The following is a 26,803-nucleotide window of genomic DNA, read 5'->3' as shown; positions in this document are numbered from 1 at the left end:
CTCTGCTCTCACAGATATCACATGGGAAGGCACTGAAGGATCCTCAGTGACTCTCTTGAGGAGGCAGGCATCTATGTGGTGCAGGCCACAGGAAGATGGAGCAGTATAAACAAAGCGGCTCCAGGGAAGGGATGTGCTAGGTTCTCCCATGTCACTGAGGCCAGACTCCGTTGGGAGGTTCACCTTGAGACAACACTCAGGTCTGAGCAGAATTCACTCTGAGTCCGCACAAACCAAAACTCCAGATTCACTAGATGGGCATTCCCGTTGTGGCTCAGCAGTAATGAACCTGACTAGTATCCATGAGGACATGTGTTCGATCCCTGGCCTCGCTCAGTGGGTTAAGGATCCAGCATTGCAGTGAGCTATGGTGTAGGTCACAAACATGGGTCAGATCCCATGTTGCTGTTGCTGTTGCTGTGGTGTAGGTCAGCAGCTGTAGCTCTAATTCAACCCCTAGCCTGGGAATCTCCATATGCCACAGGTATGGCCCTAAAAAGGCAAAAAAAATAAAAGATTCATTAGATGATTCTTTCCTGTCTCAAGGAGAAAAGGGTGTTTCTTTCCTTTCTTCTTTCTTTTTTTTTTTAGGGCCACACCCACGGCATATGGAAGTTCCCAGGCTAGGGGTGGAGTGGGAGCTGCAGCTGCCGGCCTACACTGCAGCCACAGCAATGCAGGATCCCCAACCCACTGATCGAGGCCAGGGATCAAACCCGAATCCTTATGTGTACTAGCTGGGTTCATTTCTGCTGCGCCACAACGGGAACTCCAAGTAGGGCATTTCTTGTTCAGAATTCAACCCCAGGAGATTCGGTGTTTTATTTTCTAAACGTATCAGTAAGGATAGACTTGGGTGATGTTGTTGAAATGAATGCCCAAATCTCAACAGTGCAAACAATACAGGGCTACATCTGGAACATGTTCCTTATCCATGGGGGTCAATAGGGGAGTTCTGCTGATGACTCACACTGGGACCTGGTTTTCAGAGAGCAGCCACCCCAAGTGTAGCCCAGGCTGTGCCAAGGGAAGGGGAGGGCTTTGGACAGCCTCACACTGATCACTCAGTCAGTACCCAGCCTAGAAGTGACGCCTGCTGTTTCCACTCAAAACTTGTCATCCAGAAAGTGTTGTGTGGACCAACCAGCACAAACAGTTGGGGTAGGGAGTGAAATTCTACTGTGTGCTTGGAAGAGGGTGATCTGGAGATATTTTGGTGACTAGCACTCATGATCCAAGCAGCAACCTTCCAGAGAATCGGGACTTTATTTTGAACTCACCCCACACTCCCAAATACCAGGCTCCCCAGGGAAGTCATGCATGATTATCGTCAAAATAAAATGTATCAGTAGATGCAAACTATTACATTTAGAAAGGATAAGCAAGGAGTTCCCCTTGTGGCTCAGTAGGTTAAGAACCTCGACTAGTATCCATGAGGATTTGAGTTTGATCCCTGGCCTTGCTCAATGGATTAAAGATCCAGTATTGCCTCGAGCTGTGACATAGATCACAGATGCAGCTTGGATTTGGCATCACTGTGGCTGTGGTATAGGCCAGCAACTGTGGCTCTGATTCAACCCCTAGCCTGGGAATTTCTGTATGCCACAGGAGGTGTTATAAATAGAAAAAGAAAGAAAGAAAAAAAAAAGAATGGATAAGCAATGAGGTCCTGCTCTGTAGCACAGGGAACTATATCCAGTCTCTTGGGATAGACCATGACAGAAGATAATATAAGAAAGGGAATGTGTGTGTGTGTGTGTGTGTGTGTGTGTGTGTGTGTGTGTGTGTGTGTGTGTATAGGGTCATTTTGCTGCACAGAAGTTGGCACAATATTATAAACCAACTATACTTTAGAAAAATAATCGGAAAATGTAATGTAACTGTTTTATAGACGAAAAGGCTAAAGCAAAAAAAAAAAAAAAAAAAAAAACATGTGCAGTGAATTTTGGTTTAGACCAGATAAATCCATTGATGAGGTTGGATCTCGGGCATCTGCTCCTGAGCCAGGATCCTCTGAGAACTGAAACTTGAGCTTCTGAATGATGGCGAAGCCCCCTCCCCCACTCCAGAGATTCTCAGCTGGCAGAGGCCAGGTGTGGGCAGAGGGTAAGTGGGCTAAGTGCTCATTGATCCATTAACCCCCTAAATGCTGAGCTGCAGGAACGCTTGGACAGCTCCAGTTCACGCCCAGAGACAAGGTAGGGGGCCCCCAGGATCCTGATTCCAATCCTGTCTCCCCTGACTCCTACTTATGCCACCAGATAAGACTCTAGGCAGCTTTTCTTTCTTGCTTTCTTTTTTTAGGGCCACACCCACAGCGTATGGAAGTTGCCAGGCTAGGAGTTGAATGGGAGCTGCAGCTGCCAGCCTATACCACAGCCACGACTATACCAGATCCAAGACTCATCTGCAAACTACACCACAGCTCATGGCAACACCAGATCTTTAATCCACTGAGCAAGGCCAAGGATTGAACCCACAACCTCGTGGGTACTAGTTTCATTAACACTGAGCCACAATAGAAACTCCTAAGCGGCTTTAAAGAGTCGACAGAGACGTTGGCAGAGTCAATTCATTAGCCCTGGATCCCCTCTTGGCCACCTCCCATATGCCAGCTGGTGGACCCACAGCCCATTACATCCACAGATGGGCACCCCAGTCCTTGGGCAGGTGGTGCAGGTTTGCACGGCACTGAAGAGCAGGAGAGGTGAGGAGACTGGTGGTCTGCAGGCCAAGTAACGACCTGACATCTCCAGGCAGAAAAGGCAAATTCCAGGGAGTCAAGAGAGGAAAGTAGCTCCAGGATGACAAGAAGGTACATGTAAGGGGCGGGAAGGGAGGAGCAGGGGGATGGGGAAGAGAGATGGAGAAGAAGAGAAAGGGAGGAGGGTGGGGAAGGGGGAAGAGAAGTTGGTGGGAGTTGGGTGGAAGGGAGCGTTAATCCCAATGGAAGACACTAGGTGTTGTTTTCTGCTATCTTCTCTCTCCAAAACAGTCTAAAACGGTGATAGAATTTGCCAGTGTCCTCACTGTCTGAATTGCATCTATCGCTCAGATCCTGAAGCTGACCCAGCTTCACAATTGCTAGGGCACATCAGTGTCATCTGTTTCTCAACAGCAATTGTCAGCAGGTTCAAATGTCCATGCCTCATTGGTCTAATGTGGAATAAAGCCTCAACTAAGGAACTAGAGATGCTCATACTAAGTGAAGTAGGTCAGAAAGAGAAAGACAAGTACCATATGATATCACATATCTGGAATCTAATATTTGCATAAACGAACCTATCTACAGAAAAGAAACAACTCACGGACTTGGAGAACAGACATGTGGTTGCCAAGGGGGAAGGGGAGGGAGCGGGATGGACTGGAAGTTTGGGGTGAGTAGATGCAAACTATTGCTTTTGCAAGCAATGAGGTCCTACTGTAGAGTACAGGGAACTATATCTAGTTACTTGTGATGGAACTTGATGGAGGATAATGTGAGAAAAAGAATGTTTATACATACATATGTATGACTGGGTCCTTTTGCTGTACAGCAGAAATTGACAGAACATTGTAAATCAACTATAATAGAAAAAATAAAAATCTTAAAAAAAAATCTCATCTAGGATGGCTTCAGTGTCTGACTATTTATCAAAACACTTAAACAGTGCTTACCACATGCCAGACGCAGGTCCAAGTCCTTTAAAAATGCATTCACTTAACCCTTTAAACAACCCTCAACAGGAGGGTACCAAATGATGCCCATTTTGTAGATGAGGAAATGGAAACACAGAGAACTGCCTAGAGTAGCATAGATATAAGAGATGGAGCTGGGATTCAACTCAGGCTGTCTGGTTCCAGATTTTTTTTTTTCCCTCAGGGCCATATGGGCGGCATATGGAGGTTCCCAGGCTAGGGGTCAAATTAGAACTGCAGCTGCCCGCCTAACCACAGCCACAGCAATGCCAGATCCTGAACCCACTGAGGGAGGCCAGGGCTCAAACTTGCATCCTCATGGATACCGGGTTTGTTACCACTTAGCCACAATGGGAACTCCTGGCTCCAGCTTTTAAAATCTACTCTCAGCTACCTCTGCTGCCAGTCAACTATCCTAAAATATATACTTTCTTTTTACCATATTGAAGATTACTCTCTCCTGGTTACTACTGGCCCATCATGCTAACCTCTCCCTTCATCACAGATGGAGAGCTGGCGAATCATTAATCCATCAGAGTATTCAAAGTATCACTGAACAGCAGCTTCTCACAATAGCATTAACTTGTTTAGCAGATGGCCCTATGACTGAGGCAGGACCCACAGGACAGGCTCCTCTCTGCTCCATGACGTTTGGGGCCCCAGTTGGCATCAGGGAGTGAAGACAACTCAAAATCTGGAAGCAGCGTTCATCTGAAGGTTCATTCATTTGTGTGTCTGCGATTGCAGCCAGCGGTTGCCTGGTATCTGGCCTGGGCTTCCAGAACACCCAACACTGGCCCCTCCATGTGGCCTGAGCTTCCTCACAACATGGCTGCCAGCCCCCAGCCCAAGCCTTCCAAGAGAGCCAGCAACATGGCCTTCAGTGACCCAGCCTCCGAAGTCACAGAGTGTTACCTCTGCCCCCCAGATCCAGGGGAGGGACAGAGACAACATCTCTTTGTGGACATGTTTTGGTGTCACTCCACCTGGGGACGTCTTCCCTAACCAGTCTGAAGAACTGTCTCCTGCTGCACACCTCCCAGCTGTTGGACAGATGTGGATGTTCTGACTTAGGGCTAGCTGCACAGAGGCCTGACCTCTGGTATGGCCGGGGGCCTCATCGGAATGGGCATGACTTTGATTGCATTTATGTTTCAACAACTATATCACCTAAGCAAGTGAGTCTAACTTCATAAACTCTGGACTGGAGTCCAGTGGGGCAGAAGCTGTCAGTTGTCTACCCAACCTCCTTTCCTTCTCTGATACGAGAGCAAAAACAAATGCCTCTTGGTCACCAGCGTCTGTTTCAGACCAAGAACTAAATCTTGATTAGGTGAAACCAACCCATGATAGGTCTATGGAGGGTACTGTGGTCTAAAGGTTTGTGTCCCCCAAAAAAGTTCATATGGTGAGATCCCAACCCCTAAATGTGATGGTATTAGAAAGTGAGAGGAGTTCCCTTCGTGGCTCGGTGGTTAATGAACTCGACTAGGATCCCTGGCCTCACTCAGTGACTTAAGGATCTGGGGTTGCCACAGGCTGTGGTGTAGGTCACAGACGTGGCTCGGATCCCACGTTGCTATGGCTGTGGTGCAGGCTGGCAGCTGCATCTCCTATTAGACCCCTAGCCTAGGAACCTCATGTGCTTCACGGGTACAGCCCTAAAAGGCAAAAAAAAAAAAAAAAAAAAGAATTTACTAACGATTTCCCGGTGTGGCACAGCAGGTTCAGGATCCAGTGTTGTCTCTGTGGCTGCACTGGTTCAATCCTTGGCCCGGCAGAGTGGGTTAAAGGATCTGGTGTTGCCACAGCTGCAGCTCAGATTTGATCCCTGGCCCGGGATCTTCCGTATGCTTCAGGTGCAGCCAAAAGAGAAAAAAATTACTAAAATTGCAAAAATATGACTAAAATCATGATGTTAGTAAAAGGTTATATAATGGCAATTTCCATGCTGCTTATACAGAGGGAAATGGTGGTAACTATTCCCAATGCCTTGTAATTTGGTAATTTTTTTTTCTTTTTTGACTGCCCCAAGGTATATGGAGTTCCTGGGCCAGGGATCAGATCCAAGCCATAGGTAAGCTGCAGCTACAGCAATGCCAGTGCCTTAACCCGCTGTGAGTGGCCAGGGATTGACCCTCCATCCCAGTGCTCCCAAGATGCCGCCAATCCTGTTGCACGACAGCGGGAACTCCTATTTGGTGAATTTTATGTCTTTCAAACTGCCTCTTGATTCTTCTTGTTATTTGATGTTATTATTTTAAATGGGTAAAAGGGATCAACTGTAGACTGATGGATGAAAGCTAAACTTTTGGTGGTGAGGATGCTATAATGTGTTAAGAAGTCTAAATATAACATTGTACACATGAAACATAGAGTTTATGTTTATTTAACATAATGATGCAAAAAAAAAGGGGGGAAGTTCCCGTCGTGGCTCAGTGGTCAACGAATCCGACTAGGAACCATGAGGTTGTGGGTTCAATCCCTGGCCTTGCTCAGTGGGTTAAGGATCTGGCGTTGCCGTGAGCGGTCGTGTGGGTTGCAGATGCGGCTTGGATCCCGTGTTGCTGTGGCTGTGGTGTAGGCTGGTGGCTACAGCTCCGATTCCACCCCTAGCCTGGGAACCTCCATATGCCTCGGGAGTGGCCCAAGAAATGGCAAAAAGACAATAAAAAAAAAAAAGGCAGTGATTCTACTTTGCTCCAATTTTCCCTTTGCCAATTTTCCCTTTGCTCCTCCCATTTGTCCTCTTTGAAACTCAGATATGATGTCTGGAGGAGCAGCAGCCATTTGGTGACCATGAAGCTACCAGCATATGAATGAAGGTCAACACACATCGAGGATGGCAGAATAGAAAAATGGAGGAGGGAGTTCCCTGACAGCATCACTGAGTAGCTCTCCAGGCCTGGGCTGCTTGCCTGTGGAATCTTATGTGAGATAAATGAACTGCAATGGCTTGAGGAACTGTCAGCCAAGCTTCCTGCCCTGCACTGATAGCTGATACACCTGCCAGAAAGGCTGTCACGAAGGTGCTTGTCAGACTCAGGGACCTCCTCTCAGCTCACCCCTCATGCTCCTCCCATTCTGTGCTGGTAAGTGTTTAACAATTGGCTCTATGGGGAGGAAGGAAAGCTGATGTGCAGGGGTTGCCAATTTCCATGGTGTAAATACCCCCATCATGGCTGGTTTCAAGCTGACAGTCTCACCCCACTCAACACTGAGTTGAGAAAACACAGAATGGGGCTTTGTGTGCTGGTTGGAGCTGCTCCCCCTCCATAGCACAGACACCAGCACACTTGCTTTTTGTGGAAAGGCTGTTGTTTCCATAAATCACCATCTCCTTCCCTTAGTGTGGAGCTTGGGAGAGAGGCCTTGGATACGAGATCAGAGCAGCAGAGACCTCAGGAGATGGAGATGCTAGCCCCAGGTCCTGGGTCTGTCCGGCGAGCTTCCCCATCCTGCTCTCCGCCCATCCTGCGGAAGGGTGGTCTGCACTTTGTGATTCCTCAACCCCCACCCATGCCATGCCTTCTTTCCCAAGCAGACCACACAGTGCAGCTTGCCAGCACCTCTTCAGCTGGTCCCCTTGACCCCAGTCCCTCTTGCCGTCTATCATCGGTTGTGGAATGTGAATTCCTTCCAGGGATTCCTGTTGTGGCTCAGCAGGTTAAAAACCCAACTAGTTTCCATGAGGATGCGGGTACGATCCCTCAGTGGGTTAAGGATCTGGCATGACTGTGGCTGTGGTGTAGACTGGCAGCTGCAGCTCCGATTCAGTCCCTAGTCTGGGAACTTCCATATGTCATGGGTACGGCCCTAAAAAGGAAAAAAAACAAAAAACCAAAAAATGACAACAAAAAAATCTCCTCCCAAAGCACAGCCGTAACCTGGGTGTTATGCTTCCTCACCTTTGTGGCTCCCTCCTGCCTCCAGGATAAAGCACATTCCTCCCCCCAGCCCAGCCTCAGGCTCTGCACACTCGCTCCCCCCTACATTCCCAGCATCATCTCTTGCTCCTCTGCGTCACCCCTCACCACCTGTCCATAAAACGGAATCAGGATGTTTCTCAAACATCCTGTCCTGTTGTCCTGAGCTTGAGCTCACACTGTCCTTCCCGGGAACTCCCAGACACTGCCAGGCTGGTCACAGTGTCATCAATCTCAATTTATAAACAAGGAGACTGAAGCTCAGAGACATGAAGCGGGGAGTTCCCATTGTGGCTCAGCGGTAACCAACCTGACAAGTATCCATGAGGATGAGGGTTCAATCCCTGGCCTTGGCCAGTGGGTTAAAGATCTGGCATTGCCATGAGCTGTGGCGTAGGTCGAAGATGTGGCTCAGATCCTGGGTTGCTGTGGCTGTGGTGTAGGCCAGCAGCTACAGCTCTGAATCTACCCCTAGCCTGGGAACTTCCATGTGCCATAGGTGCAGCCCTAAAAAGATAAAAAAAAAAAAAGGAGAGAGAGAGAGACATGAAGCAATCAGCCAGGCCACACGGTGGGGGATCTGAAAGCCAGGACTGGACAAGGACTGCTGTAGCCCACGTCCACCCTCCTGCCAGAAGGCTCTGCCTCATTGGAAATAGACTTGGATCTCAAGACACCCCCCCACACACACACACACACACTGCAGGGCCTCAATTATGTGGGCCCAGGGCTCCCCCCTTCCCTTACCTGGAGGGCACGTTTCCAGGTGCCAGGACAGGATAAGGAAGGTTTGGCTCTAGCTGGTCCCTGAGGCCCAGAGAGCATCAGGATGAGGGGCCTTTGTCCAGGGTTCCTGCTGCTGTCAGCGTGGGAAGCGATGTGACCTGGGTCTGCCCCTTATCAAAGCAAACCAGACGTCTCTGCATTAGGAACATGAAATTACCATCATCTGCACCGGGAGATCTTTGATTTCGCTTTCTGCTGTAGGAAGAATTCGCTCAAAGCTCACAGAGAACATTTCAGCTGGAAAAGGCCTTTTTCTGGACACTCTGCCTTCTGTTAGAGAGAAAAAAAAAAAAATTCTCAAAACAGTTTTCATTTCCATTGACCCTCAGGCCTAAAGTAGACCTATAAGCTGGCTAGTCTGCCCTTATTGGGTCCCTTGAAAGGTTTCTTTTCTTTCATTTTTTCTTTAATTTCTTTTTTTGGTTACACCTGCAGCATATGGAAGCTCTCAGGCCAGGGATAGAATCCGAGGTGCAGCTGTGACTTATGCCAAATCCTTAACCCACTGTGCCACAGCGGGAACTCCTCCAGGGTCCCTTGAAAGGTTTCTAACAACCCAGGCTGACTTGAAAATACATCGTCTATGGTTTCCAGGGACCCATAGCTCCTCAGGGATCCCCTGACCAGCCTTCAAGAGGTCCTGTTGGAGCAGAGGGAGGCTCAGAGCCTTTGGGGAACAGTCCTGGTTCTGAGCATCAGGACGCCCATGACCAAGTGTTACCTACGCCAGTGCCAAGGCCAGTTAGAGTCAGACTGTGGGGGGGGGGAAAGGCTCCCAGAACAGCTTGGGGTGCAGGTGAGTGAGGGACGATGGCCCTGAGCCATCCACAGCCTCAAGAAGCTGGAAGGGTTCAGCCTGGACTTTTGAGAGTTGACAGCATAGCCTGGGGACAGCAGAAAGCTCTGGGACACACGCTGGCCCATGCGGAAGGGGCCACGCTTTGGGGACCTGCCCCGCACCTCTAACCTGGCACAGAAAGGTATCGACACCAGGTAGAAGTGAAGGAGGGAGACGCGGGACAGGGACATGGTGAGCTCAGGGTTTTCCAGCTTAGTGGGGGGGGTGGTAATTGGCAAATAAAAATTGTAGATCCTTAAGGTGTACGGTGTGATGATTTGATACACATGTACATGGCAAACCAATCACTGCAATTAGGCTAATTATCACATCCATCACCCCACACTGTTACCGTTCTGTGTGTGCAGTGAGAATAATTAACATTTCCCCTCCACCAATTTCAAGTATGCAATTTAGCGCTGTTAACTCCAGTCTCCACGTTGTATGTCAGACCAAGAACTTCCTCATCTGGCCACTGGAACTTTGTACCTTTGCCCAACATCTCCTGGTTTCCACTCCCAGCCCCTGCCAGCCACCATCCCAGTCTCTGATGCTAGGATTTCGCCTTTTTACAGATTCCACATGCAAGTGAGATAGTACAGTGTTTGTCTTTCCGTGTCTGGCTTATCTCACTTAGCATAATGTCCTTGAGGTTCATCCATGTTGCTGCAAAGGTAGATTTCCCTCTTTTTAAGGTTGAAACATTGTACATGTGTGCAAACGCAGGCACACCCCACAGTTTCTTAACACTGTCTAGTTTTTAAACTACATGGAGGGAGCTTCAGGTGTGGCTCAGAGGATTAAGAACCTGACTAGTGTCCATGAGGATGCAGGTTCGATCCCTGGCCTCACTCACTGGGTTAAGGACCTGGCATTGCTGTGAGCTACGGTGTAGGCCACAGACGCAGCTTGGGTCCTGTGTTGCTGTGGCTGTTGTGTAGGTCGGTGGCTGCAGCTCCGATTGGACCCCTAGCCTGGAAACTTCCATAGGGCACAGGTGTGGCCCTAAAAAGAAAAATAAATAAACAAACAAACAAACAATGTGGGAAAAAACATCATCTGAAAGGCTGCTCAGCTGGGAGATTGATGAGCCCTGTTGTGGACTTCTGTCCTTTTACCACTGACCAGTCCACTTCTGGAAATACTGTCCAGCAGACTACCCCTCATCCAGCCTCCATCTGGGGCTCACATGGCTCTACCCTCACACCAGGCAGACATCAGGTGGGCAGATAATATGCTACACTGTACTAGCGACTGATTGGCTCAGAGCTGAGCAGAGCTGACCAGAGACTTCTTTTTCGGGGACCAGGAAGATGGGTTTAGGGGTTGTGAGATGTGACCCCAAAGCAGCCAGTGGCCACTGTAAGGAAATACCCCAAAGGACAATGTGGCCCACCCCTGGGGAAATCAGAACCTTGGGATGAGAAGAGCTAAGCCCCTGAGGCAGAGATTGAGCCCCTGGATCAACCTATGCCTGAAGCTGATGCACAGATGCCAGATGCGTTCGTTCAGTGCCAAGATCAGCTTAGAGGCACAGGAAATCTACTGGAAGGAATGCCCACAGAGAGTAGAGGGAGGAAGCAAGAGTGGGCCAGTACGGCTTCAGACCAGGTAAGCCTGGCACCTGCAAGGCAATGGGAGGAAGGAACCCCAGGGCCATGAGCCCGGACTGACGGCAATGCAACTGGAAAGTGTCAGCCAGGCTGATGGTGTCCTCAAGTCAGCATTGCCCTGCGTCCTACAGGAAAGCCTGCACCTGTCCCAGAAACAGAGTTCACAAAGGAAGAAAGACAAAAAGACAAGTGGCCAATACATTTATGGGGAAACATCGACCTCGCTGGTAACCAAAGAAATCACAGAATGGTCATCATCAAAAAATCTACAAGCAGTAAATGCTGGAGATGGTGTGAGGAAAAGGGGACCCTCTTATACTGTTGCTGGGAATGTAAATTGGTGCAACCACTGTGGAAAACAGCATGACTACTCCTCAGAAAATTAAAAATAGAATTCCCATTAGATCTAGCAATCCCACTCCTGGGCATCTATCCAGAAAAAAACATGACTTGAAAAGATACATGTACTCCAATGTTCACTGCAGCACTATATACAATAACCAAGACATGGAAACAACCTAATTGTCCATAGACAGAGGAGTGGATAAAGATGTGGGGCATATACACAATGGAATATTACTCAGCTATAAAAAGGAAAGAAATAATGGCATTTGCAGCAACATGGATGGACCTAGAAATTATCACGCTAAGTGAAGTCAGTCAGACAGTGAGACACTAATGTCATATGCTACCACTTATATGTGGAACCCCCCAAAAAAGGATACAATGAACTTATTTGCAGAACAGAAGCTGACTTGCAGACTTTGACACACTTATGGCTCCCAAAGGAGACAGGTTGGGGGGTAGGATGGCCTAGGGGTTTGGGGTGGAAATGTTGTAAAATTAGGTTGTGATGATCGTTGTGCAACTATAAATATAATAAAATTGAGTTCAAAGAAGAAGAAAAAAAAAAAGAAAAATGGCCAAAACATTTATGGGGAAACATTGACCTTTCTGGTAATCAAAGAAATCCAAATTAAAAACCCATAAAATATCATTGCATCCCCTGGACTGGCTGAGGCTAAAAAAACAGCATTAGGCTGTGGGAAGGGTTGGGGTGGGACTGCATCCTCAGCTATGGGGAGAGCGAAAGGGCACTTTCTGGGGGTCACTTAGACATGTGACCCAAGTCCACAGAGTTACCTCCCGCCTTTGACTGTAAAGTCACATCTAGTCACATGTCCTTCCAAAGCAGAGACGTGAACACAGGTGTGCAAGGAGATGTAAGTGTGGCTTCTCCCCAGGGGAGAAGGAGGCAAAGGCAGGTCTGGGGCTTGGTGGCAGGGGCTGCGGAGATTTGTGGCCTCAGGTTTCTCCCTGGAAGAGGTGCACAGGGCTCTCCAAGAGGAGGCAGGGAAGGGGGACCTGTCATGCTTCCAGGGGATGCAGGTGACCCAGAGCCTGGTCCAAGAGCTGGTGGTGCAGACCTGACTTGTCTGAAGTCTCTGTGTTGCCTCCCAGGGGCCTCGCGGGAGCTGTGAGCAGTTACCTGAGGAAGAACAGGTGGGGTGGCAGTGGGGCAGCGTGGGGCGCAGGGACCTCCGATGGCCATGGCCTGGAATGGCGTGTGTCCACATGCCAGCCCTGGTGCCTGTGAACATGACCTTGTTCTGAGACAGGGTCCTTGAAGGTGGAATTAAAGTGAGGGTCTTGGGCTGGGATCATCCTGTCTTAGGGCCTTCCATCCGGCGGCTGGTGTCCCCAGGAGGGACAGAAAGGGGAGATTGGAACCCATGGGAGGGAGGCCAGGTGAGAGCGGAGCAGAAACTGGACCACATTGGCCATAGACCTGGGGTCACCACAGCTCTAAGAGAGGGAGAAGCAAGGGCAGATGCACCCCCAGACCCCCCGGGGGGAACCAGCCCTGCACACCCCACGCCGCCCCTGGATCTTGGACTTCTGGCCCCAAGGCTTCTGGAGGATAAAACTCCCATGGTTTTCAGCCCCCAGGAAACTCATACAGAGACTCTGAAACAAGATTCAAAGTTGGTGCCATCCAGGAGTTGAGCAGCGGCAATCAGGGTAGGACACTGGCCACTCCTGTGACAACCTGCCTTTCCTCTCCCCTCCCCTTCAGTCTGGGCTTCCAGCTGAAACCCCCCCCCCCCCCCCGCCGCCCCGGAAGACAGACCACAAGGCAGAGCCACCACACAGGAAGATTTACTACAGCCATTTGCGTATATGCGTGTGCTCGCCTTTCATTTTATTTAGTGTGAAGGAGCAAGCTGTTCCCAAACCACATTTACATGTTCCTCATAAATCAGATATTTCTCAGCGCCTTTGGGACAGCTGGCTCCGGGCAGGTGCTGTCCCTGCCCCATTCCTGGCCTTCTTTCCCCCAAAGGAAACAGTCAGGGGCCAAGGACCAGTGGGCGGGGAGACCCCTTCCAGACTGTAGGGGTGGGTGTCAGGGCACTCTCTGTGGTGCAAACCAGACCCAGTCCTGCGGCCCCCAGTGAGCATGTGATGGAAGGAAGTGGGGGAGGGAGGGAGGGACCAGGGAGGGAGAGAGGAAGGAAGGGTGGGTGGATGGAAGGAAGAGGGGGGTAGGAAGGAAAGGAGGGTGGAGAAAGGGAGGGAGGGAGGGAGAGAAAGAAGGAGGGAGGAAGAGAGGGTAGATGAAAGAAAGCGTGGGGAGGAAGGAGGCAGGCAGGGGCCTCTGAGCTTCTCCAGGGCTGTGACGGCATCTGTTCATCTCTGTGTCTAACCCAGAAAACATTTGCCAAGTGGCCGTTTGGAAGAAAGAATGAGTGTGTGGGCGTCCGTGTCTCTTCCTTCTCATCTCAGAATCCCAGCCACAGGCGCCTTCGATCTGCCAAGCACTGTACACGGGGCTTATCAGACTTTCCTCCCCACCTCTCGGGCCCCAGCTCCAGTGTCATCACCCCCCAGTGCCCTGATCCCCATCTGAGCCACCATCATTGTTCACAGTTCTCATCACCAAGGCATCTCAGGGGTCCTAGGTTTGCCTATTTGTGCTTTGTCTCTGGCTTCGTCTCTGAGCCTCCTGATGGTGGACTCAGAGGAGGAACCAAGTCCCTTGAGGGGACCCCCATAAATACTTGCTTCCCATTGCTGGAGCCAGAGGTGGGGGTAGCGGCACTGTCTTCCTCGGAGAGACCACTGGACACAGACACGTGGAGTGGGTCATGGAGGAGACCGGGGGCCCCCAGACCTGCACCCCTGCTGAAGAACCACCCTGCCAGGGGACCTTAACAAGGTCCTGTTGGGGAGGGACTTAGTTCCAAGGGCAGGGGCCCAGCTCCATGCCCTGCTCCCAGCTGGAGTTTTGGGGTGTCTGCAAACAGGTCCAGAAAGGAGGGGCAGGTGCCAGCTGAGGGTGCAAGGTGACTGTGAGCTTTAAGCAAAACACAATTACTCATCGAGTTAACAGAGGTGGGAGCAGGGAGGGGCCAGCAGAGATGGCGTGTGGGTGGCCAAGTTGTCCCAAGCCTTAGAGGACACCTGGCTTCCTGCCCTGCCTGAACTCCAGGAGTTCATTTTAGGGGAAATCAATGCTCTTTTGTGCTGGAGAAGAACACATCGCTGCAGCTCTTCCCATCCTCCACACAACAGGATCTGATTTGGCCAAAGCAGCCCCTGGGAGAGAGGCAGACCGTCTCACACGCCACCACTGCCCCCAAAGCTCACCTTCCCTCTGCCCACAGCAGTGACTGCGGCTGCAGACATGAAGGCTCGCACGTGTCCCCAGTGGTCACTGGAACCTGCCCACATGGGTCTGAGGCTCTGCTGAAGGAGGTCACAGCCATCCCTGCCTCTGACAAGGCCAGTACCCTGGAGAAGTATACAAACACAAAAGTATACAAAAGTACACAAATACAAAAAGTATACAAGGCCATCCATATACAAATTCCTAGTCGGTAAATAAAGACATTAGACAGCTTCCTGCCAGTGTTCCCAGGGCCATCTCTGGATCTTCAGGGGCAAGCCACCTGCAAAGGTGTCCTGCGGAGGTGGGAAGATAAGAAGACAGCCAGGGCCAGGACACCTTCTGCCTCGCAGAACGATAGCCCCCACTGTGGTTTCGGCACACACGCCCCACAGTGAGCTTCATCATTTGTGTCCCCGGGGTCGCCGTGAGGCCATTCAGGCACAGGAACGTCACAGGCACGCCATTCTCAACAAACCATCAAAATAACCTGCAACAACCTCATTAGAAAAGAAAAAGGCGTGCTGCTTCGAGGCTTCTGGGGCCGGAAGCGTGGGTTTCTCAATCCTGCGAGCTCCGGCCTGGGCCTTTGCCAGCTCTTGCTACTATATAATTTAATCTAATTGATCAATTAAATCCAAATAATTTTTAAACAAGCTGTAATAACAGTTATATAATTTCAGCACTACATATAATTTTCTTAACGACTTTAGCAAAGGAAATTGCTCACTGAGACTTGCGGTCTGCATGTGGGAACTGTCACCTCCATAACTTTGAGATCCGTGCAGCTTTGGGGAAGAGCCAGGGCTCAGAGCTCACTGACTGGGGTGGGGTCACAACCCCCCCACCAGAGGAGGCAGCTTCCTGTCTGGTTCCATGGCCCTTCTGAGTCAGGGTGGAGTGTTCAGATGGGTAAGTCATCAGACCTTGTGGAGACACTGTGGTTCTTTCTATCTCATCTGTCCAATTATGCATCAGTTACCTACTGCCTCAGTTATGCTGTGTAACAAACAGCCCCTCAGAATGTCAGCGACCTGCAAGGAACATTTATATTTGCTTGTGGGCGGGCCAGTCAGGTGTCCTGGGCTGTGGTCCACTGTGGTGGGCTGGTGGCTCTGTTCCTTGGCATACATCCACTGAGATGTCTTGGTTCCTCCCATAGACTGGCCCCAGGAATGTTCTGGACACATTCACAGGGAGGGAAGAGAGAGTGTGAAAATGCACAAGGGCTGTTTCAAGCGTCTGTCTGCATCTAGGCTGCTCTGCCCTTGGTCAAAGGAGGTCATGCATCAGAGTGAGGGACTTAAAAGTGAAGGGCAAAGGGCTGCACCTGGGGTCACAGAAGCCATCAATCTGCCCAAAGCTCTTTGGTTGCTGGCCACAGACACTGATCCAGAATGAGGCAGGCAAGGAGTTCCCTTATGGTGCAGTGGGTTAAGGATATAGCCTTGTCACTGCAGCAACATGGGTCATTGCTATGGCACTGGTTCCATCCCTGGCCCTGGAATTTCCACATGTTGTGGGCATGACCCAACAACAACGACAATAACAAACAGAATCTCAGGCAGGGATGGGATTTATTGGGGAAATGCAAGCAAGATAGGAGGCGAAGGGAAAAGCCAAACTTGGAGAAAGGCCAGCACACCCCAGACGTGAGTGGATGGCCACTGTTGGGGGCAGAACTCCGTGGCGCCTCTGGTTGGACAAGCATCACCCCTCCCGAGCCAGATGCTAAGGTGACAGAGGCCAGCTGCCTTCTCTTGAGAGGGCAGGAAATGGTGTCTGGCTGGTCCCTCCCAGACTTCACACAGTGGAGAAAGACTCCGAAAACTCCGAAAAACTCTGAAAGAGAGGTTTGCCGCAGTTTCCAGAAACAGGAGTGGGCATCGGCTACAGAAACAACCAAAGTCCCCTGTGCGAAGCCCCTTGGCACCAGCTTCCAGGACCCCCCACTCCCCACCCCTTCGGCTCTTTCTGTGGTGCCTTTCCCATAGAATTCACCACTGGGGCCACCCCCAGTGCCTGAAATGCAGCTTCATGCTTGGGGCCAAGCTGGCCCTCGCCAGGCTCTGGAGGCCCAGGCTTTGCAGTGCCAAATCACTTCACCAGCAAGTCAAGGTCACAGCCAAATTCAGTCCTTCCCCCAAAGATGTCCAGCTCACAGCAACGCCAGATCCATAAACCACTGAGCAAGGCTAGGGATAGAACTTGCATCCTCATGGATACTAGTCAGGTTCTTAACCTGCTCAGCCACAATGGGAACTCCCAGTGCAAATGTTCTTTACTCCTGCTTTACAGGGGTTGAATTGGGTCCCTCAAACACATATGTGGGAGGACTGACCCCCGGGAGCTCCGAATGGAGACTTATTTGGAAGTCAAGTCATTGTAGCTGGAATCAGTTATACTGGAGTAGGTGGGTCCTAAACCAATCTAACTGGTGTCCATGTAAGAAGGGACAATCAGGAGAGACACACAGAGAGGAGATCAGGGAGGACACGGGAATATCATGGCTGTCTGCACCCCCCGGGAGGGAGGCCGCAGAGGGAGCCAGCCAGCAGAGCCCCAGACCTTGGATTTGCAGCCCGCTGGACTGAAATAGCAAGTGGCTGTTGCTGAAGCTGCCCCACGTGTGTCTTTTGCTACCCCAGGATGCTGACATGGCAGATGAGGCATCTGAGTTGCCAAGGGACCACGAGCTGAGGTGGAGCCACACCTGGAAGAAAGGGCCCCGCCTGCAGGCTGGCCTTGCAGATGGGAGCTGAGTGTGGTCCAGGTGGCCTGGGTGGGTTGTCAGCTGGCGGGAACCTGGGAGGGGCCTGGTCTGAGTGCAGAGCAACCCTGCAGTCCCTGGGGAGAGGAGCACTGAGCAGCCTGGCAGTCTGTTCCAGGCCCAGGGACACCCTAGAGGGGGAGCTGGTACCCAGAATGGGCACAGGTTGAGGCCAAGAGAAGCTGCAGGCCAGACAGAGTGACCCAGAGCTGGGGTGTCTGGGCAAGTCCAGGCCATGGGCCTGGCTTCTGGCTGCATGTGTGCACATGTCTGTGTGTCCGCACATGTGCGTGGGTATGTGTGCACTGTGTTTGCATGTGTGCGCACACATGTGTGTGCATGTATGTGTGTCATGCACCTATGTGCATGGTGTTTGTGCATGTATATGGATGCATGTGTTTGTGTGTACACATGCACGGTGTGTGCACGAATGTGCATTGGGTGCTCATGCATGTATGTGTTGTGATGTATGTGTATGTGTGTACGTAGGTTTTGTGTGCTGTAGTATGCAGGCATAGCATGTACATGTGCATGTGTGTGGTTATGTATGTGTGTGTGTGCATGTGTGTAGGTGTGCAAGTGTGAATTGTGTGCATGAATTGTGTATATGTGAGCTGTGTATTGTATTCCAAATGTGTTTGCATGAGTGCATGCATGTGTTTGCATGTCCATACCTGTGTCTTGTGTGTGCCTGTGTGTGTGTGCACATATGTTTCTGGGTTGTGTTCTGTGTGCCCATGTGTAGGCATGTAATTGTGTGCTCTCGTGTGTGTTGGGGGGGTATTCCTGGGCCTCTGCCTTTTTTCCAACATTAGGGATCAGAGGAATCCTGGGGTGGCCTGGTGGTGCTGGGGAGGCCTCTGGTGGGTCCCTTGAGATGGGGACATTTTGAGACTTCTGTGTCCTGGAGACCCCACATTGAGAGCCACTCAGGGGACACACCTGAGTTCCATGGGCAAGTCACTTCACTTGTCCATGTCTCAGCCTTTACCTGTTTTACATGCTGGACACAGGTATCAGGGGCACCTGGAAAGTCACATGGTTGCATACACTGAGGGCCGACCCTACGGTGAAGCCCAATCAATGTGGGCTCTGCCCGGCCCCCAGCCCGCCACATGACTGCTCCCATTGTGGGGGCTGGGGGTGGGGGGAACTGACTGGAGCTGGGCTGTCTAGTTCAAGTTCTTGACCTGCCACTGTGATTGTCTGCCAGGCCGACCCACCAAGCACTCCACAGGGAATAAACATTTCCTCGTTGTTCTGGAGCAAGGAAGGAAGGCTCAGATTCAGCGTAAGGAAGGCTCAGATCCAGGGTCTCAGGGAGGGATGGTCTTTTTTTTTTTTTTTTTTTTGGCTGCACCTGTGGCATGCTGAAGTTCCTGGACCAGGGATCGAACCTGTGACACAGCAGTGACAATCCTGGATCCTTAACCTGCTAGTCACCAGGGAGTTCCAGGCTGGTCCTTCTGAGGCTCCCCGCTGGCGGCTGCTGGAGGTCTTTGGTGTCCTTGTCTTGGTGCCTCACTCCCCCTGCGCTTGTCTTCACGGGGCCTCCCTTTGTGCATGTCATTGTCGAAATATCCCCTTTCCACACAGACACCAGTCCTCTGGACCTGGGACCACCCTGCTTCAGCACCAAATTACCTTTTTTTTCTTTCTTTTTTTGGGCCACAGGTGCATATGGAATTTCCCAGGCTAGAGGTTGAATTGGAGCTGCAGTTGCCGGCCTACACCACAGCCACAGCAACTCAGGGTGCTTAACTCGCTGAGAGAGACCAGGGATCGAACCCACATCCTCAGGGATACTAGCCAAATTCTTAAACCTCTGAACCACAAAGGAACTCCAGCACCATCTCATCCTAACCCAACTAAGTGCATCTGTAAGGACCTTATTTCCTGGGAAGGTCACATTCTGAGACACTGGGGGACTAGCCATCAACACGTGTCTTTGGGGAGAACACATTCTGACCTGCAATAACCACGGAGGAGCATGAGGCCTTGGGCAGAGCACGTCAGCCCTCTTGACTCCTTTCTGGTCTGAGGAATGGGGCTTGCTTTCCACCTAAGTTTGAGAGGATTTCAAGGAAAAACACATGGTAACAATAAATAATAGGGCGGAGTTCCCACTGTGGCTCAGTGGTTAAGGAACCCAACTGGTATCCATGAGGACGCGGGTTCAATCCCTGGCCTCACTCGGTGGGTTAAGGACCCATCGTTGCCATGAGCTGTGGTGTAGGTCGCAGATGTGGCTTGGATCCTGTGTTGCTGTGGCTGTGGCACAGGCTGGCAGCTGCAGCTCCGACTGGACCCCTAGCCTGGGAACCTCCATATGATGCAGGCACGGCCCTAAAAAAAAAAAAAAAGTAAATAATAGGTCCTGGCCCATTGGAGGAAACAAGTAAATATCAGCCATCGCTGTTATTAATCGGGATGATCATGCAGCCCCCAGCTCCCCGCCTATTTCATCCACCGCCTCTAGATAAACCCAGCCCCTGGGACTCCTTGCGCCTGGCCCCACCTCCCTGACCCAGATTTCTTGGAAGGGCCCAGCAGGAGAAGAGCATCTGCTCAGGGCATTGTCCCCTTGAGAGACTGGCGGGGGCGAGGGAATCTCCGAGAGCCTCGCGGTAAAATTCCCAAGACTTGTCCTGAAACCAGCAACAGAACTTTCTATTATTTCTCCCTAAGTGTAAATGTTCCCACAGACTCCAATTACAGGCTTCCGTGGAACGAAGTTTTCCCAAACAAGCTGCATCTCAATCTCAATATCAAACTCCTTACAGAGCAGGCTGCGGTGATTCCCACCCAGCAGGGAGAACAGGGTGCCCTGGGAACCCTGGGATCTGGACCCCCAGGCCTTGGCCATGGAGCAGAGATGGACTGGGAAGGAGATGGAGGCCTGGAGGCTGGAACACTTGGACAGACCTCGGCCCCCTCCCTGGACTGGGGCCGTGAGTGTTAAGGGTCTGGCCCCAAAGCCCCTCTCCTTTGACTCCCGGTGCCTCCTTCACTGTAGTTTCATTTCAAAGAAAGCTTTGAACATCAGTGTTCCCAGTAGATCTGTTTTCTTTGGTCTACCAACACTTCCTCGAAATTTCAAGTTATGGGGTTCCCGTCCTGGCACAGTGGAAATGAATCCAACTAGGAACCATGGGATTGTGGGTTTGATCCCTGGCCTCACTCAGTGGGTTAAGGATCCAGTGTTGCTGTGAGCTGCGGTGTTGGCTGGCAGCTGTAGCTCCGATTCAACCTCTGGCATGGGAATTTCCATATGCCACAGGTGTGGCCCTAAAAAAAAAAAAAAAAAAAGACACACACACACACACACACACACACAAAAGAAAGAAAAAGAAATTTCAAGTTACTTGCCAATTTTACAAATCAGAATATTTCACATTTAAAAGGATTTCTGGTGTGTTAAGAGAGCCCATCTTGGGAGTTTCCGTTGTGGCTCAGTGGTAATGACTAGTACCTGTGAGGATGTGGGTTCGATTCCTGGCCCCACTCAGTGGGTTAAGGATTCCCAATGGCCATGGCTGTGGAGCAGGCTGGCAGCTACAGCTCTGATTGGACCCCTAGCCTGGTAACTTCCATATGCTGCAGATGGGGCCCTAAAATTTTTTTAAATAGAAAAGAAAAAAAAAAGTGCCCATCTTACACAGACCTGAGGAAGATATGTTGGTGAAACTTGCTCATCCAGTGCAGTTCGCTCTGGCTTCACATCTGGCTGCAGAAGGATATACCTACCAGTATTTTCTATCATAGCAGTCTGTTATCTGGGCATCCAAGACTTCTTCAAGGATCCACCAGTTCTGAATCCATCGGTTGAAGTGAGGTAGACTCTGCTTCCAGCTCCAGAAACAGTCCGGGACTTCTCAGGTCAGTTGGCATATTCCACACCAGGGCCCAAGAACTGGTTTGGAGGCAGCTGTGTGACCCAGGATAGGGCAACACAACTCAGCTTTTGAACTTTTTGATGGAAGACTGGTGAATGGGGTTCTTTCCCCATGGGGTGTGCACCTCTGGTGGGAAGTGGGTGAGGAGATACCGGAGAGCATCTTTACAGCAACAGGGGAGCCTGGCTGAGAGCCAAGAACACGGCAGGGAGGTAGAGGAAGGGCAGAGTTCGAGGCCCTGGGGGCACTTGAACCCCTGCACCCAGTCGTGCTTGAATCCACTTTCATGAGCAATAAATCTGCTCTTTGGCCTTTTTTGAGTTGGGTTTCTGTCACTTACAATCCACATAACCTTGGAATATTTGGCCCTTTTCCTCAAAGATATTTCTAGAAATGTCCCAGCTCAGCCTGGCCTCTGCAGGGCTCAAAGACCCCTTTATTGTCTCCACTTCAATTTTCTTCCCTGAGAAATGGGATGAGTGTACCTACCTCGATGAAATAACACACACAAGGAGTGCCCGTTGTGGCTCAGCAGGTTAAGAACCCGACACAGTCTCCGTGAAGACGCAAGTTCGATCCCTGGCCTCGCTCAGTGGGTTAAGCATTTGGCGTTGCCACAAATTGCAATGTAGGTCGAAGATGCAGCTCCAATTTGACCCCTAACACAGGAACGTCCATATGCCACGGGTGCAGTGACCTGTAGCAGCTCGAATTCCGCGTTGCTGTGGCTGTGGCTCTGGTGTAGGCCAGTGGCTACAGCTTTAATTAGACCCCTAGCCTAGGAACCTCCATATGCCGTGTGAAGCAGCCTAGAAAAAGCAAAAAGACCAAAAATAAAAAAATAAAAAATAAATAAAATAGGACTCCTGGAAGTCCCGTCATGGCTCAGCAGTTAACGAGCCTGACTAGCATTCATGGGGACTCGTGTTTGATCCCTGGTCTCACTCATTGGATTAAGGATCTGGCATTGCCATGAGCTGTGGTGTAGGTTGCAGATGTGACTTGGATCCCACATTGCTGTGGCTGTGGCGCAGGCTGGCGGCTACAGCTCCAATTCCATCCCTAGCCTGGGAACCTTCATATGCTGCAGGCGTGGCCCTAAAAGCCAAAAAAAAAAAAAAAAAAAAAAAGCCTGAAATAGACTCCTGCATGGTCATCAGGAAGCAGCCAGGCTCCTTCTGCTAAGCTTCTCTCCTATCTCTAGACAGCCATGAATGTCCCAATAACACAAACAGGGCTGCCCCTGCAGCTCCACTTAGAAATGTTTAACCTATTAGTTTATCAGTGGGAATGGGTTCCCATTGATACATGTCTCAAAAATTTCCACAAAAGCGGGACCAGATTTTCTCAGAACCTACCACTTGCTTCTGTCAATCCAAGGTCCCAGGTGTGGATATTGCATAATAAGGGCTGTAAGATGAGGAAGTTGTGGCCAGCCAGTTAGACATCCAGAGTAGAGAGGGCGCAGATGGGTAGCCCAGCTCTGAGCATCAGTTCAGCATTTGGCAAGGAGCAAACGCACTGGGATAGGCAGATCAGAGCCGGGACCTGGACACACAGCTGGACTATGTTTCCCAGACTCCCCTGCTGCCAGTATAGCCATGTGACCAAGTTCTGACCAATGGTGTGAGAGCAGAGTTAATGGGTTTCCTCTCCAGGCCTGGACCTGATCCTGGCTCTGCCCCCACTGCTAGCTGAACAGAGAAAATTCGGAGGGTCAGAGAAGGACAGGAGGAAATTAGCTCACTCCATGACCACTCAGGGTCGAGCCCACACCTGCGCATCAGCCCCTGGTGACCTATGCTGAATGATGACATGAGCTTTTTAATGCAGAAAGTAAATATTTTCATATTAAGCCCTGAGAAGTCATAGTGTAACTTTCCCAGCAGCTAGCATATTTTACATCTGCTGAGATAATGCTCTGAGGAAATATTTGTTTGGTTGGTCAGGACTTTATCTGCGGCAAGTAACAGAAAACCCAGCTCAAAGGGGTTTGAGTAGAGTAAATGAAATTTATGAACTCCTGTATCTGTGAAGTGAGATGTATGTGGGTTCAGGCATGGCTTGATCAAGAATCCAAAAACAGGAGCTCCCGTTGTGGCTCAGTGGTTAGCAAATCCGACTAGGAACCATGAGGCTGCAAGTTTGATCCTTGGCCTCGCTCAGTGGGTTAAGGATCCGGCGTTGCTGTGAGCTGTGGTGTAGGTTGCAGATGGGGCTCAGATCCCATGTTGCTGTGGCTCTGGAGTAAGCCAGTGGCTACAGCTCTGATTAGACCCCTAGCCTGGGAACCTCCATATGCCGTGGGTGCGGCCCTAGAAAAGACCAAAAAAAAAAAAAAAAAAAAAAGAGAGAGAGAGAGAATCCAAAAACAGCACAGAAATATGTGCGTCTCCTGGCACAGCCCCTCTATGCTGGCTCCAGCTAAGCCTAGCTCACCTCTGTGGGATGGAAGGAAGTACCTAGCCAAGTCGAGCAGGGGCTGTCACCCCAGAGTCCTTGTCTCTGGAGGGGTTGCAGAGGTGCAAGAGCACTAATTGTCCAGGCTGAGGCACGCTGACCCTTCAGCTCAATCAGAGTCACAGAGTGGAGGAGGGGGACCTGCACATAGATAGGGTGGCTGTTGTTGGAGAATCCCAGGGGCCGCTCTTGGCTGGTTCCAGGTAACACCGTGGTTGCAGGTACAGTAGGAGGGTCATGTGGCAGACCTGATGTTGGATACAAGCTTAGCCTACCTACCCGCTTCCCTTGGGGGCCTCCCTCCATTCCACCAAATGGCTCCAGGGCCTCCCTGGCCTCCACTTGCACACACAACCCATGCAGATTGCGTCTCCATACCTTCCCCTTTGGGTGCCCTGGAGCCACCATTGCCCTTGCTCCTTAGGGCTCCATAACCCAGGCCCCAGAACTCTGAGGACTCCAGAACCATTCCACCTGTGGTCACAAGGAAACCAGATGGGCTGGGAGTAGTTAGTGAGTCCAGGGGGCCCACCCACAGAGCAGCCCCTGGGGGGTGGAGATGGGACGCTAGGTCTGTCCCCGATGGTCATGTGTGAGCCTTGCTGGTGGGAATCCGGCCAGGAGCCCTCCATGGCTCACCTGCTTCCAACCACACCTCCCCCTGGGAAGAACCGCCCCAAGCCTCACCTTTCATGTCCCCCCACCCCACCTGAGGAGACAGAAATGCTGATGTCTGGATTGAGCCTCGTGGTCCTTCCCTGCTTTTGCTGGACTCTTGGGGAGACATTTGGAGCTGAGGAAGGAGAATTGAGGCAGGAGCCTCCCAGCCACCATGGAGAGGGACTCTGGCAGCTTATGTTCAGCGGGGAATGTTCCAACTTCCGAAGGAGCTGGTTTCACAATTCCAGCCCCACCATCTGGAACATTCCGTCTCGGATCCGCTGGTGTTTACTTTCTAAAACTTTGCATTCCTGGGGCCTGAGATTGGGAGCAACTGTGTGTGGAAAATATGTGCTTCCTTTCATATGTTCCAGTGACACATAACAGCTTGCTTTTAGTCCTTTATAACACAAACCAAAAAAGGAAGGAAAGAAAGAAAGAAAAGCCTTTGCCAAACACTCCCCACAGAGGAGAAACCTTGTGGATTCTAGAAGAACAGAGAGTGCTCTGAAAGGCAGGGATATTGCTGGCAGGTGTGGCTCTGAGGGCCCTGGTCGGTGTGGAGGAAGGTAAGAGGTGAGGGCCTCCGTGGAGGGCCTTCTGTGTGCGATGAGCAGGGCCCAGGCCGGGATCCTGCCAGCACGGCTGGGTGGAGCTTGAGGCTTCCCTGAGCCTCGGGCAGGGGGAGATGGAGAGGAGGTTGCAGAACTCATGGGAATATTCAGGGAAGAGTGTGGGGTCTCAGCTCCAGGCTGACCCTCCAACCCCACGTGCCAACCAGGCTCTTGCTGGTGGAAACCCAACTTGAACTCAGTTGATAGCCATATGCATTATGTCATGAAATCTAAGTTGGAAAGAGTAGACAGGACTTCAGGTGATTTTCCCGGTCCTCTGGCTTCCTCTGCCAACTTTCTCCTCTCCCTGGCTTCCTCCTTGCCAAGCCCCCAGACCCACACTCCATAAGGCTGGGTCTTTGTGGGAAGTCTGAGAGCTGTTCCTCCTCCAAATCTCTTCTCTCCATCCCCCACCTAGTAAGAGAACCCAGACAGACTACATTTCCCAGAACGTCTTGCAGCAAAGCGTCATGTGACTCTTCTTGGCCAGTCAAGTTGTGACGAGAGGGATGCCAGGCTCACCTAGGAATAAGTCCAGCAGTATGTCCTCTCTTCCCAGGTGGGAGGTGCCCCTGGTGGAGAGCCAGACCTAGAAGAACACAGGTGAAGTGGGAGAAGACACATCTAATGAAATTGGGAGAATGATGCAGGGAGACATGCCCCGCCTTCAGAGATCTTGGACAAGCCATGGCTGGCCTGAGAAATGGCCCACTGGACACATGTAAGCCAGAGGACAGTCATTTTAGCATCATCGGTCGCTTCCTAGGTCTGCGACACCAGGGGGCTCAGGTACCTCAAAAGACTCAGCATGGAACACAGGTCCCACTCAGCCGTCTCCTTGGCCTGAGCCCTGTCCAGCTGCCTTCTCCTCTCCAGACCAAACCTTCCCTTCCCAGGCTGCCCTCTCTGGGACCCTGCTTCCCACTAGGTGATGATTTGGGTCCATGAGAACTTGTCGAGCTCTGCCTCCCTCCTCTTGGGTACTCCAGTGACCCACTTCATGAGAAAACACCTGTGTTTATTTAGCAGGTGCTGAGGCAGCAAGTGTCCGTGTTCCAGGCAGATGGTCCACCCAGATGTGGCCAGCGGGTGAGGAGTCTTTCCAAGCTCGCCCTTCAGCTTCCGTTTTTGCCTGCAGAATAGCTCCAGGCCAGCGTTTTCTGCCATCACAGCTCTGGAGCACAGTCTCTGTGTTGTTCTTTTTGTTTGCCTTTTCTAGGGCCGTTCCTCCGGCATATGGAGGTTCCTAGGCTAGGGGTCTAATCAGAACTGTAGCTGCCAGCCTATGCCACAGACACAGCAATGCCGGATCCGAGCCGCATCTGTGACCTACACCACAGCTCACAGCAACGCCGGATCCTTAACCCACTGAGCGAGGCCAGGGACTGAACCCGCAACCTCATGGTTCCTAGTCGGATTCGTTAACCACTGAGCCACAATGGGAACTCCTGCACAGTCTCTGTGGATGGAAAAGCAGCTGTGCTCAGGTGTTCCCAGTGTGAGTCCTGTTAGGATACAGGATGGGAGAAAACATTTAAGTTATATGTCTGATAAGTGATTGGTATCCAGAATTATAGAACAAACTCCTAGGAGTTCCTGTCGTGGCTCAGCGGAAATGAATCAGATTAGGAACCATGAGGTTGCGGGTTCAATCCCTGGCCTTGCTCAGTGGGCTAAGAATCCAGCATTGCCATGAGCTGTGGTGTAGTTTGCAGACACAATTCGGATCCTGTGGTCCTGTGGCTGTGGTGTAAGTCGGCAGCTGTAGCTCCCATCTGACCCCTAGCCTGGGAATCTCCATATGTCATGGATGTGGCCCTGAAAAGCAAAAAAAAAAAAAAAAAAAAAAAGAGAGAGAGAGAAACAAACTCCTAAAAATTAACCAAAAAACC

The 26,803-nt window shown here is 51.0% G+C and overlaps 1 long non-coding RNA gene across 1 annotated transcript; it reads left to right on the top strand.

The window, feature by feature from the left end:
- LOC110256661 lies at nt 24,690-26,180 on the top strand. The gene is made up of 3 exons (XR_002338518.1): nt 24,690-24,866; nt 25,471-25,632; nt 25,938-26,180. It is a non-coding gene; the product is annotated as an uncharacterized LOC110256661 (long non-coding RNA).

Source organism: Sus scrofa, chromosome 14 (assembly GCF_000003025.6).
Source record: "Sus scrofa isolate TJ Tabasco breed Duroc chromosome 14, Sscrofa11.1, whole genome shotgun sequence".
Lineage (NCBI taxonomy): Eukaryota > Metazoa > Chordata > Mammalia > Artiodactyla > Suidae > Sus > Sus scrofa.
The sequence above is the reverse complement of the archived record's forward strand: the minus strand, read 5'-3'. Positions and strand labels throughout refer to the sequence as shown.